The sequence below is a fragment of the Mustela erminea genome, chromosome 5 (assembly GCF_009829155.1).
Source record: "Mustela erminea isolate mMusErm1 chromosome 5, mMusErm1.Pri, whole genome shotgun sequence".
In the NCBI taxonomy this organism is placed as follows: domain Eukaryota; kingdom Metazoa; phylum Chordata; class Mammalia; order Carnivora; family Mustelidae; genus Mustela; species Mustela erminea.
Window position 1 is genome coordinate 74,244,869 of NC_045618.1, and position 12,969 is coordinate 74,257,837.

General features: G+C 40.4%; 2 gene segments (V, D, J or C); both read left to right on the forward strand.

Moving 5' to 3' along the window:
* LOC116591114 overlaps positions 1-12,969 on the forward strand; it is a 373,928-nt gene that overhangs the window by 290,517 nt on the left and 70,442 nt on the right.
* Positions 1-12,969, forward strand: part of LOC116591095 — a 221,539-nt gene that overhangs the window by 105,245 nt on the left and 103,325 nt on the right.

Here is a 12,969-nt window from a genome sequence, read left to right on the forward strand (position 1 = left end):
CATGGCTCTTTGATTTCCACACCCCAAGCCATCTGGTCTCCCATCACATCTGGAGGAATGATCTCTTTGTTCAGCATTGTTCATATGCTCACACTGATCCCAATAGTCAGAACTGACTATAAAGACTGGCTAATAAACCTGGACAAGCCCATGTTCTAAGGGAAAGAGGTGGAAAGCAGTGGGACGGGTGTGACCTGGTGCTAGGAAACTGCTCATGTCCACTGCTGACTCAGTCTTCTACCAGCTGTTTAATCCAACAGATGCATTTTCCTTATGAGGCATCAGAGACCCTGAACATCCACATCCTGTGGTTCCCTATACCCCTAACACCCCACTTTTGAGTTCCTTTCCAATTCAGAGAACAAAAGCCGCTGGCTTTGGGCCAGTTCACAACAGATGCTAGTTGCAACCGCCAACTACCCAGGACAGGGTATGAGAATCAGCTTCTTAGAAATTCCCATACTCTTGTTCCCATCAATCATCTAGCACCTGCTCAAAAACAGACTGGGAGACTTTCTCCTGAGCATCTTTATGGATTTAATGCATCCTGTTGGTAATTAAGAATATTGAGTTTACTGAGATTTAAGAATACTGAGTTTAGGGGATCATTGGAAAGTAGGCATTACAATTCACATAGACTTAAGGAAAACCTGCAAATCTATCCAAAACTTTGACATAATGCCTTCCTATACCATTGACCTTGCCGATCTCTCTCTCTCCAGCCCCCACATGGTGATTTCTCTCTGTATAGGTATTCAGAGCCATGAGCAGTAGGACCTTTCCTCTGTCCACATGCAAGACAATAGGAATGGAATTCTGCCAATCAGAGTATCATTACTGGTTGGTGCCAAGATTTGCAAGATCTTTTCATCGTACTGCAACTGTCTATATGAGATTGTACCCTGGTTTTCCCTAAGTCTGTAGATTTCTTTTACTACTTTTTTACATCAGGAAATGGTTCCCACTCTGCATCATTTAGTAAAGCTAAGAAAAATAAAAAGGACAGGGACAAAGTGCAAGGAAAAAAACAAAAGACATATACTATTGTTGACTCAAGAGTATTTATCATTTGAATTGATAATTAACCTGGATCTTCCCCCAAAAATATAAAGGTCAGTATTAAGATATGTATTTTCATAGGGTTGCTGAAAGAAAATATGAGAATTCGAGAAATGCAGAAGCCTTGAATCCTACAGAATCCACCATGCCCCCAAAAGTGCTTAGCTGTGCTCAGAATAATCCGAAGTCTTGGATTGATAGCTAGGAGTCTTTGTGATAAGAGTAAGAGTCTTGTTGATAAGACTTGGTGACAAGCTTGTCTTGGTGGTAGCTAAGAGAGACTGCTCCTGGCAGCCCTCTGCAAAGTATAATGTAGGTCTTCCATGGCTGCCCCATTCTCTTCTTTCTGTGCCTTTTACTTGGGCGCGTCTCCCCATCACATTCTTCATATGGTTTCGCTCTATTCCCATCAAAACCTGCTGTCAAGAAATGAACTGAAACCAATTCACACTAATTTAGTGAGTGACAAAATTTAGATGGAGGCTGAGTTCTTCTCAGGTTGGAGTGGAATGGAGGAAGCATTGTATGTTAAAGGGGATAATAGGATAATTGCTGTAAGCTAAAGACTAAGACAACCATGGCGAAATTTTCAAACTTCAGAAACATTGCCCAATGAAAGACGGAAGTTTGTTCTCCACTGGGAGGCTTAATGTGGATCATTCAAGGAAAGTCTGGAGTCTTCCCCGGAGAAGAGGCCCAGCTGGTGCACACAGCAAACATCAACCTGCCCATGCAGAAAAGCATGCAGCAGAACCCAGAATTGGGGCGAAGAGGAAAAATACATATATATGTCAATACAGGGAATAGCTTTGTAATAGTTGACAGTCATTCAGCAGGGAAACAAGCATCCTAGTCAGAGAGTGGGTTCAGGTGGATGCCCACACTAGGAAGGTTGTTTACAATCTGGTTGGGTTAGAACTTAATGGTCTGAGCTCTTTTTCCTCCCTAGAATTCCTGACAGAAGTCTACGTTGAAAGAAAATCAGGACCACCATCAAAAAGCAACCACAGCTATTATGTTGGTATATTCCTTCCCAGTTTTCTTTTTCAATGTATAGATTATTACTCTGTAAAAGTAACCATACTCCATATACACATTTCTCTTTCTTAATATTATGTAATCAATTCCTTATGCTATTAGTTCCCTTTCCTAATTAGCATTTTTAGTGAACTATATTAATATTATGTCTAGGAACATACTACTATCTACTTAATCAGGTCTCTTATAATTGAGAATATAGAGGGCTACTACATTTTTCCTAATAATAAAATGTTGTGATGACCATATCTGTATATATTTTTTTCATTATTTAAAGTTAACACATATGTATACGAGAAAAAAATACATAAAAAGTTTGTTTACAAATCTGAAGTAGTCTCCATTTTTCTCATTTAGAAGATTCAAAATAAAGGTTTTTAGCCAACTTGGATATATAAACCTTTAGGGTTATAGCTGAAATTGTCAAATTCTACTTTAAAAAGTTTAATGTTCTGGGGGACCTCGGTGGCTCAGTGGGTTAAGCCTCTGCCTTCAGCTCAAGTCATGATCCCAGGGTCCTGGGATCGAGCCCCATGTCGGGCTCTCTGCTCAGCAGGGAGGCTGCTTCCTCCTCTCTCTCTGCCTGCCTCTCTGCCTACTTGTGATCTCTCTCCCTCTGTCAAATAAATAAATAAAATCTTTTAAATAAATAAATAAATAAAATATTTAATGTTCTAATTTAGTTACATGTACATATTTAAAATCACATATTATATGAAATAGATTCATTTGGAAATATTGCTCTTTTCCATCCTCATAACTCAAAAATTTTATTCAAATTCTTCACAAGCATCTCAAATCAATGTATTTGTCCTCAGTAGAGCTGCTTCTTTTAATCTTCAAATATTTTTCCAGAGTATATCAACCCCACTTGTGTCTAAGTTGTTTGAATTATAGCACATTAGGAACCCATGGATTCATATGAGACTATGTATGATTTTGTCATTGAATATGAAACTATCACTGAAACATTTTTGAACCAAAATACCTATTCACAAAACATTAGAAATGTTGTCTTCTCATTTATCCTGTAAGCAAATATTCATGGTCTCCACAACAAAACATTTACTTTAAAAGACTGTGAAACAATAGACATTTAACCAATATTCAACACTTGAAGTTTCGAAGGCACACTCGCAAGAATAATTACTAAGTCCTTGTTAAATTACTCACTCATCTTTTTCGCAATCTCAGCTGTTGATTTTTGTAAGTAGCCATGAACTACCATTAACTGAGATCATTCCAGTTAATGTGTCTTCTCTGAACTGTACTCAACCATACAAAATAAAATTGTTTAAAAGCATTGTAATACTGCCTTTTATAATTGTTTAAGGAATCAAATATAAGGGACTCTCTCTTCTCTGAGGTTAAGAAACCTCACTTTACATTCAAACATACATAACATTTTCCTTCAGTGAATTCCTCAAAGTGGAAATATTTCTTCAAACTAGTATGCATATTTTCACTCTCTTGATATTAAGTAACTGGCTTCCAATAAAAAATAACAATTTATATCATTACCAACATTTGCCAGTATTGGGAACATCACCTTTTCTGTAATTGTTCAACTCTCTGTCAGAGGGAAAAAATGGCTTGTTAACGCTTTATTTGCATTTTCTATTACTAGAAGATTAAGACATTTTTCCAAGTTTGTTAACCAGTGGCTAACTTTCTTTATTTGTTCTTTGTCTGCTTTTTTTCTGGGTTCTTAGTATTTTACTTACTGATTTTTGTGACTGTAATAATTTTGTGCCTCTGAGTTTTACAGCAATTAACCACAATAACAGCACTGGTGAAAGGAAATTTCTATTCTGGGTGGCAAAGTGCCAAGAAAAGGGAGGAAGAAAGAAGAGAGTTTTTGTATTGCTGTGTTTCACTGTGACGGGCTACCACAGAGGTTGAAGAGCTTTAAGCCTTTATTCAAAAACACCCAGTTGTAATCCTCTATGTATGTCTCAGCATCAGGAGGAATCTTCTGAGTGTTTCTGGGAGAAACTAATATATGAGCTTGCCCCTGACTCCCTTCTTTAAGGATTTACTCCATATCACCTACTGCAGTTGTTCCAGAATGTGGGCAAGAATCACCACAGTCATCAGTAATAAATAATTCCAACCACACATTTTAACAACATTTATTAAATATCCTTGTGGCAGCATCAAAGAGAATATCATAGAAGGAGTAAAGAGAATGGAAGTAACAATGGCCATGAACCTGGCTATTGGTTGGCACACTTGTCAGTGATGATCTACGTGCACCCATGTCTGTCTAATTTACAAAATTCCTCCCTTCAAACAAATCAGTGCCTAGTACAAAACAAAGCAAGTGCTTGGGAAGTGATTGTTGAGAACTGAATTTCATCTGGTTGGAATATGACATGCTTATAGAGTCCTTTTTTTTTTTTTTTTTTTTAAATAACCAGAAAGAAATCCACAAAATGAACTTCTGACACCAAATCCCCAAATCCTAACAGTTCATGTGTCTTGTTCAAATGCGAAAACTGGAGAATGAGGGAATAGAGATGGCAAGAAGGCCGCTATCAGGCCGTCCTGGACAAATGGCCCAGGGATGTGGTGGAGAATATGGATTCTTCATGAATAAAACCTGAATTTTCAGAAAGTCACAAGTAAGTAAACAGATGGTGGCAGGGGAAATTTTGCAGGTAGAGTCAGCTGGGAAAAGCTCCTGGAGATGAATCCTGAGTTGGTCTTTGAAGCTAGTGAAAGATCTACCACAACTGGGAATATTATTTCTGAGTCAAGGAATCTCCTTCTGTGACGAAATGCCACCAAACAGTTTCCTCATTGCCGAGCAAAGGCACAATGTATCCCTACCCAGTGAAACTGTGTGTTTTTGAAAAATATTTCCTGGGAACTAAGCGGTATTTCTTTTCACTTCAGAAAATCAGTCAACGTTAATACTGTAGATCTGAGAGTTTACCAGTCCTGGGCTCTCCTTTGCTCTTCTCTTGACCCCGCGTATGTTTGATCCCAGAGCACAGGATTAATCCCTTCATCCTGGGATTATAATCACCAGTTAGCCCATCAAGCCCAATTGCTCTTTTTATGTCTAGAAGAGCAAAAGCATTGCATAGGGGGAATAAAATTAGACCCAGGCTTCCTCCCAGGTTGTGCACAATAACGAGGCTTATGGCTTAAAGGAGAGAATACATCAACTCAATCCAAATAAAACCAGAAGAGCCCATTTTCAGGGAATATAAACAGTTCACCAAGATAACCCTTAAATGAAATTCTTACTTTTACTTATTTTCTAAAAGCATAAACTCTTTTAGATATTAATTTTTCAGCATAGAATGATGAATTTTAACATTTCTTTCTGGTCTAGAAGACTGGAGACATTCATAGCCACAGAAAGAAGAAATAGGATGAGTCTGCTGCTTCACGCAAGAAATCACGCAGAAAGAAATATTTCAAACAAAAAAATAAATAAATAAAGTTCTAAAACCCTTGAAAGTCTCAGGTTACTTGCTGGTTGCAATGGGAATATGTAACTTTACAAAAGATAGATTTTTCTGTCACCGTCTTATCCTAGGGATCGATCTTCGCCTCATTCAGTCATTATGTCCATCTTGGCGTGATGCAATATACAAGATTCAGCCTCACCACACAGTAGTCCTGCCCCAAATCAGTAAATTCACTAAGCCTAAGCCAACCTTTAGTTCTAAAAGGAAACAAGGGACCTAGAAGAACAAGTTAAAGAATTCCACAAAGAAACAACAAGACAAATCCCAAAGTTGAAATATTCTACAGGACAATAAGCCCTGTCCCTTCCATAATCAACGTCATGAGAAGAAGAAAAAAAGCACAGCGGAGGGAGAGCAGTGGAAGGAGGATTGCCTCATATTAAAGAAACATAGAAGCTTTAGCACCAAATGAAATAATCTTTAACTAGATTCCTGTGTTGTTGTTCTTCTTCTTAAGATTTTATTTATTTATTTGACAGAGAGAGATCACAATAGGCAGAGAGAGAGGGGAAAGCAGGCTCCCTGCCAAGCAGAGAGCCCGATGTGGGGCTCGATCCCAGGACCCTGAGATCATGACCTGAGCTGAAGGCAGAGGCTTCACCCACTGAGCCACCCAGGCGCCCCTGGATTCCTGTTTTTAAAAACCATCCGTAGAAGACATTTGGGGAAGAATTGGGAAAACTTGATCACTGACCAGCAACTAAATGGTTTTTAGGGAGTGGGAAGTGGTATTATATTTATGCAGGAAAATACTTTTTAAAAAATGCATCTTGAAATGTTTAAGAATGTATAGTCTTGGGGAGCATCTGGGCGGCTCAGTCGGTTAAGCATCTTGATTCTCAGGTCATGATCTCAGGGTCATGAGAGCGAGGCCTGAGTCAGGCTCCACCCTCAGCACGCAGTCCACTTGAGATGCTCTCTAAATAAATAATAGATAGATGGATAAATAGATAAACCTTTTAAAAATGAATTGTCATGATGTTTATAATTTATTTTTAAATACTTGACCAAAATATGAGTGCTGTGAAATGTGTAAGCCTGATGATTCACAGACCTGTACCCCTGGGGCAAATAATACATTATATGTCAATTAGGAAATAATAAATAACGGGGTGTCTGGGTGGTTCAGTGGGTTAAAGCCTCTGCCTTCGGCTCAGGTCATGATCTCAGGGTCCTGGGATTGAGCCCCACATCAGGCTCTCTGCTCAGCAGGGAGCCTGCCTGCTTCCTCCTCTCTCTCTCTGCCTGTCTCTCTTCCTACTTGTGATCTCTGTCTGTCAAATAAATAAAATCTTTAAAATAATAATGGTAATAATAAATAAATAAATAAATGCATACATACATACATACATACTTGACCAAAATAAATAGGAAATACAGCAAATATTAATCACTGTTAATCTAGGTGATTGAGCCTATAGATATTGATTCTATTAATCTCCTTTTTGTATAGTTCAAAAATTTATAATAAAATGTTTTTTAACGTTTTTATTTTCAAGTGACCAAGAAGTCTGCAGCATGTTTAAATAGGGGAAAAGTGAAATGCAGTATGTTTCTTATCCTAGAAAATTAGCATACCTCCTTAAAGAATACTACTCTGCCCAAAGAACTTCCTGAAGCTGGAGAATTAAAATGGTGTGTTCATATGGCGTACTTTTCCCCCTCAGCTTCCCACCCCCATACGGCACATTTTTAAAACAACAAAGAACTCTCTTGCTGCTACATAGGTAAAATAAATAAGAAAACCACTTAATGGTGAAGTTGCACATTTTGGATTTTTCTTATTTGAGACATAGGCACAAGTGAGGTATCAAAAATCACTGCCTTGGGGTGCCTGGGTGCCTCAGTGTGCTGGGTATCAGAATCTTGATTTCAGCTCAGGTCATAATCTCAAGGGCATGGGATTAAGCCCATGTTTGGCTCTGGGCTCAATGGGGCATCTGTTTGAGAGTCTCTCTCCATCTCCCTCTGCCCCTTCAACCTGCTCTCTCTCTCTATCTCTCTCTCTCTTTCAAATAAATAATCCTTAAAAAAAAAAAAAAAAAAAAAAAACTGCCTTTCCAGATCAGATGATAGCACAGGATCAAGTCTTCGTCTTGGGGGAGGGGCACTTCCCAACTTCTACAGACGTACCAATGAACTCCAGTCAACTGATTCTCAAGCTTGCTTCTCCTGCAGTTGGGTGAGCATCCTAGAGGAGGTAAGAAAAGGTTTTGACAAAAATCAGGGGATGCCAGAGGTCTCTAAAAGAAGGAACTTGCCTAGACTTATCCATACCTTATATGACTCTCTGTTAAAATCCTTTCCTCTTTTCATCACTGTCCAGTTGCTAAGTATATCATTTGACCCATTAACCTGGCAAGCCGTGTTGCTCTATTCCTTCTCTTTGTGGTTTTGCCAGACACTCAAGTTACCGCCCCAACCACATGCCAGTTAAATAAGTGAACATTATTTATAATGGAAAGCCTGAAACAGCCACAGAAATGTTGGATGGACACTGAAGTCAATGCAGGCAGACTCTCCATCTTCACTGAGCTGTCCCTCTCTCACCAAAGTACAATCATCCTGGATCCAGCATCTGATCCCCAGATTACCATGAAGAAGACACCAGTGGCAAGATGGCCCACAATCCATGGTCCTTGACTCTAGAGAATCCAACCAAAGTATCTGAGTCACCTTCATCATTTTTACAGAACTAGAGCCTGCTGCTCACAGCTTCTGACCATTGTGATGGTCAGATTAATTGATTAGTTGAAGCATCTGTTACAACTGATCTGCTAATCACAAGTCGAGAGTGCTGGAACCAGAGAGAAAGCTCAGGCCTTCCAGCTGCCACTGCAGCTTTGGCAGCACAAATATAGATGTAGAACAGTAAGCGGCTCCCAGGGTCCGCAAGACCTTTTCAAGGCATCCATGATGTCAGAACTATTTTCACAGTAATACTTGCCTTTTTCATTGTGTTGCTATTTATCCTGATGCTGCAAAAGCAATGCGAGGTGAAACTGCTGACCCCTCAGGATGGATCCAGGCAGGGGCATCAGTTCTGTATTAGTCGTCATTGTGTTCTTTACCATCATGTCTCTGCAGGGGGGAAAAAGTCAGTGTTACTTTAAAGCATTATTGACTCTATTAGTTTGCTGGGGCTGCCATAGTAAAATATCACATACAATATGATTCAAACAACAGAAATCTATTTTCTCGTAGTTCTGAGGCTGAAAGTCCAAGACCAAGGTGCCTGCAGAGCTGGTTCCTCTGGAGACCTCTTCCCTTGGCTTATAGATGGCCAGTTTCTTGCCATGTCCTCACAGGGTCTTTCCTCTGTGTATTCATAGCACTGTGCTGTCTCTTCTCTTTGTGTGTCCAGATTTCCTTTTCTTATAAGGATGCCAGTTAGACTGGATTAGGGTCCACCCTAAGGATCCATCCTAATCCAATTCAACTGGCCTCTTTCTAGTTTAATCATACCTTTAAAAATCCTATCTCTAAAGACAGTCACTCTGAGGTAATGGGAGAGAGGACTTCAACATATGAATGGGGGGAGGGGGTAAGGGCACATAATTTAGTCCAAAACATTGACAAAGCAGGAAAACTATTAATTTTATTAAATCTCATCTCTTGTATGTGTGTCTTTTTAGTATTCTGTGACAAAAGAGGGAGTACACATAAAAAAAAAACTTCTCCTGTGTTCTAAATTATGATAGTTATCTCAAGGGAAAACATTTGTGCAATAGGTTGAATTGCAAGCTGAACTAGCCACTTTTCCCATGGAACATCACTTTTGCTTGAAAATATAACTGACAGATAAACTGTGGTTATTCAGACTTGAGTATTTGGTAGGCATCTTCTTGAAAACAAATGAACTGAGCCTGTCACATCAAGATGAACAACTGAAAGTTGTTGCTAATGATAAAAATCTAAGCTTTTAGGTAAAAGGTAGAGTTTAGGAAAAATTCTATCTGTCACCATGAGCTGAATGGCCCCCCAATGTTTAAATACTTTTCTGATTTAAAGATACTGATGGTGACACTAACAACTATGATAGTTTGATACTGTATAATGAAATGTGTCAATGTGTGGAAGTTGCCTAAATCCTTGAACCAATTATCTCCCAAATAAACAAAGGCTAATGTTACAAAACCATGCCTGGGCGAAAGTTTTGTCTGAAATGCTAGCTAGACTGTGCTTGCTTCCGCAGCACATATACTGAAATGCAAGCTAGACCAATGGATTTTAATCAAACAGAATATGAGAAGTTCATTAATATGGTTTCAGATTCCACATGGCAACTAACATCACTTTTCAAACTACATATACATGTAAGGCCAGAGTTTTTTCATATCTTTTAAACAAACCAGAGTATTGGAATAGATGGAATGCCTAAGTACACCTGAGAATCCAGCTGCCTTCTAATAAGCCAGCTCTGCCCTGACAGATACTTGAATATGATCAAACACCCCCAGGATCTCCCTTCCTTCCGTCTACACTTCCCCATGTTTTCTAGCAGTTCCTTCCTGTAGGGGATATAAAGTACTTTCAACAGCTTGATATTCTCCTTTGAATTCCCTGAAGTTTGTCTATAACCCTCAGATACATGTCAATACACCGGGATGGAAATAAATAAAGCTAGTTCAAAGTCCACAATCCCAAATATTTCCAACCTGCAGGATGCCCCTGACCAACACTTACTTCATTTTTGCCTTGGTTTCCCATGAGTTTTCTCAAAGTGTCTCTAAGAGTCTCTAAGCATGGGACCTGGTCTTAGCTGGGACTGGATAATACCATGGAAGCCCAGTTTCCACACAGTTTCCAATTCTTCTGTTCCACACACACCCCGCCTGCCCCTACCCTGAGAATGAGGTTGCCCAGCACAGAGAATGGGGCTCAGCATCCTTCCAGAAAGAGCTGAACTTTAAGATACAGCCACTCTGTGTCTGTTCCTCCCCTTTCCCACAGAAATGCATCTCATACGACACCGTGACAGCACAGAGAAAAAGAAAATGACAGGTTGTCCAGCAGTCTCTGGCCACTTCAGGGAAGGAGGTCAGCTATGGGACTGAGATACTTTCAAATGATAAATGCCAAAACAAAAACCAAAAAAGGCCAGGTATCTGCCTACTGTGCCAAAAAATAACACAGGACTAGGCACTGGAGTACTTGATTTCTTGCATGCTTCTTTGAAACTAGGTCTCTTGGAGAAGTTATAAAGCCTCTCTGGGTCTTTCTAGACACTTGCACCTGAACACCCAAGGAAGTGAATATTAATGATCACTGAAGTCTCCCCAGCTCTGACCTTCCAGACTTCCTCTCCAGAGACAGAGACACAAGTGATCCTTGATGACTCACATGAGTGGAAAAGAATGTGATTTGAATGTAGACCAGGTGAAACTCGTTTCTCTGTGACTTTAGAATATATTTCACAGCGTGCAGCAAATCACAACAAATTTACCTTCCCGATGATACTTAGCTCGGGCTAATGTTAAAAATCAACTTGCTTACAAGGAATGTTGCTAGGCTCCACTACACAAGCGTAAGTAGTATTCCACAAGGCAGGCTGGTGCCAGCGAGAGAGCAAGGGACCCGGAGTCAGGAATGTGTAGGTTCTGGCCATGGCTGTGTCACTTCCTCACTTATCCTCTGTGAACGTGAGTTGTTTCATCCTTAGCATGGATTCAGAAGACACTTTCTGAGCACTCACTGAGGCTCCGGAGATATACAGAGATGAACCAGACAAATCCCTTCTCTCAAGGGTCTTTACCTATTGAAAGAGAGAAAAATGATTTTGATGAACTCTCTTCTGCACACCTCTGTTGCAGGGAAACAGAGGGAAAGGGTGGGTATAACCCAGTGCGGTCTTCTGTTATCAGAGAATTCACCAGCAAAGCTAAGGCCAGAAAATGAATAAGAGATAAGGAAGTGGGTAAGATCCAAATTGGGGACTCGAAGAAAAGACAGGCTTTTCAGGCAAAAGCAATCGCATAGCAAAGGCAGAGGTATGAAAAGACCTGGAGCTTTCAGGAAGCAAGTTGTTCAGGGCAGCTGAGTTCAAGGGAGCAAGTGAAAAGTACAAGATGTAGGCCTGATTGGTAGACAAAAGCCTGTGTTCCATACCATTTCATCCTGAAGAGAATGGGGAGCTTCCAATAATTTCAAGCATGTAATTTCATAGCCAAGATCCCCCCTAAGGCTTGGCATCTGTATTAATTAGCTATTTCCACTGTGATGATGATCTGTAACAATCCTAAATCGCCAGTTGCTTACAACAACCAACATATATTGCTTTTGCTCGCTGTTCTGCAGTCCAGCTGGACCTGACTTCAAGATGTGAGTTGGATTCAGCTCTTCCCAGCATGTCTTCTTTTTAGGACCCAGAATGAAGCAGCAGTGACTTCGCAGAGCACACTGGTCTCATCGCAGAAGAAAGCGGTTTAATAGTGCTGGTGAAAATCCATGATGGGACTTCTCTTGGAGCCTCGCATGCTGTCACTTCCAGCCATGTTCTATCAGTCCAAGCACGGCCAAGCCCCAAAGTCAACACAATGGGATGTATACTCTGCTTGTAGTAGGCCTTGCAGAGTCATGGGGTAAAGTACCTGAGCACACACTTCTGTTGTAGGGAGGGAGTGAAGAGTTGGAAGCCACACAGGCACATTCTCATCAGGATTCATTACCCCAGACCTCTCTACCACAGCCAGGGCATTGTAAGATTCACTGCCCCAGACCCATAAGGTTGCCTGGTTTAGGTTTTGATATTACTCCTAAGTTTCCTGCTTTTCCATCCCCAACTTTTTGTTTCCTATAACTAGTTCTATTCAAACCAGCTTTTAATAGTTGCTTGGGAAAGCCTACACCAGCACTGGGAAGGGGTCAGTGGGTCTCAGGCGGGTTAACAAGTATCTTAATTCACGATCCCACACAGTTAACCACCCACCTCCTGCGGTTTCAAACCCTACCACCTAAAACCAGTTCTACTCAAGAGTTGAGGCTGTAATTCCTTGTTCTCATCTGGCCCTCCCCATGAGACCCACATTTCCTTGCTTTCTGTCAAAAGCCATCCCATTACATTAATACTGAGAGAGGGGCACCTGGGTGCCTCGGTGGTTAAGCATCTCCTTTGGCTCAGGTCATTATCCCGGAATCCTGGGATTGAGCCCCACATCAGGCTCTCTGCTCTGCAGGAAGCTTGCTTCTCCCTCTCCCACTCCCCCTGCTTGTGTTCCCGATCTCCCTGTGTCTCTCTCTGTCAAATAATAAATAAAATCTTTAAAAATATATACTGAGAGCATAACATTTCTTCTTTTCTTTTTTTCCTCTTCACTCTTTGGTTTTTGGTTTTTTGGGGGGGGGGTTGGGGGTTTTTTTGGCAGTGGGGCTTGTTTGGTTTTGTTTTGTT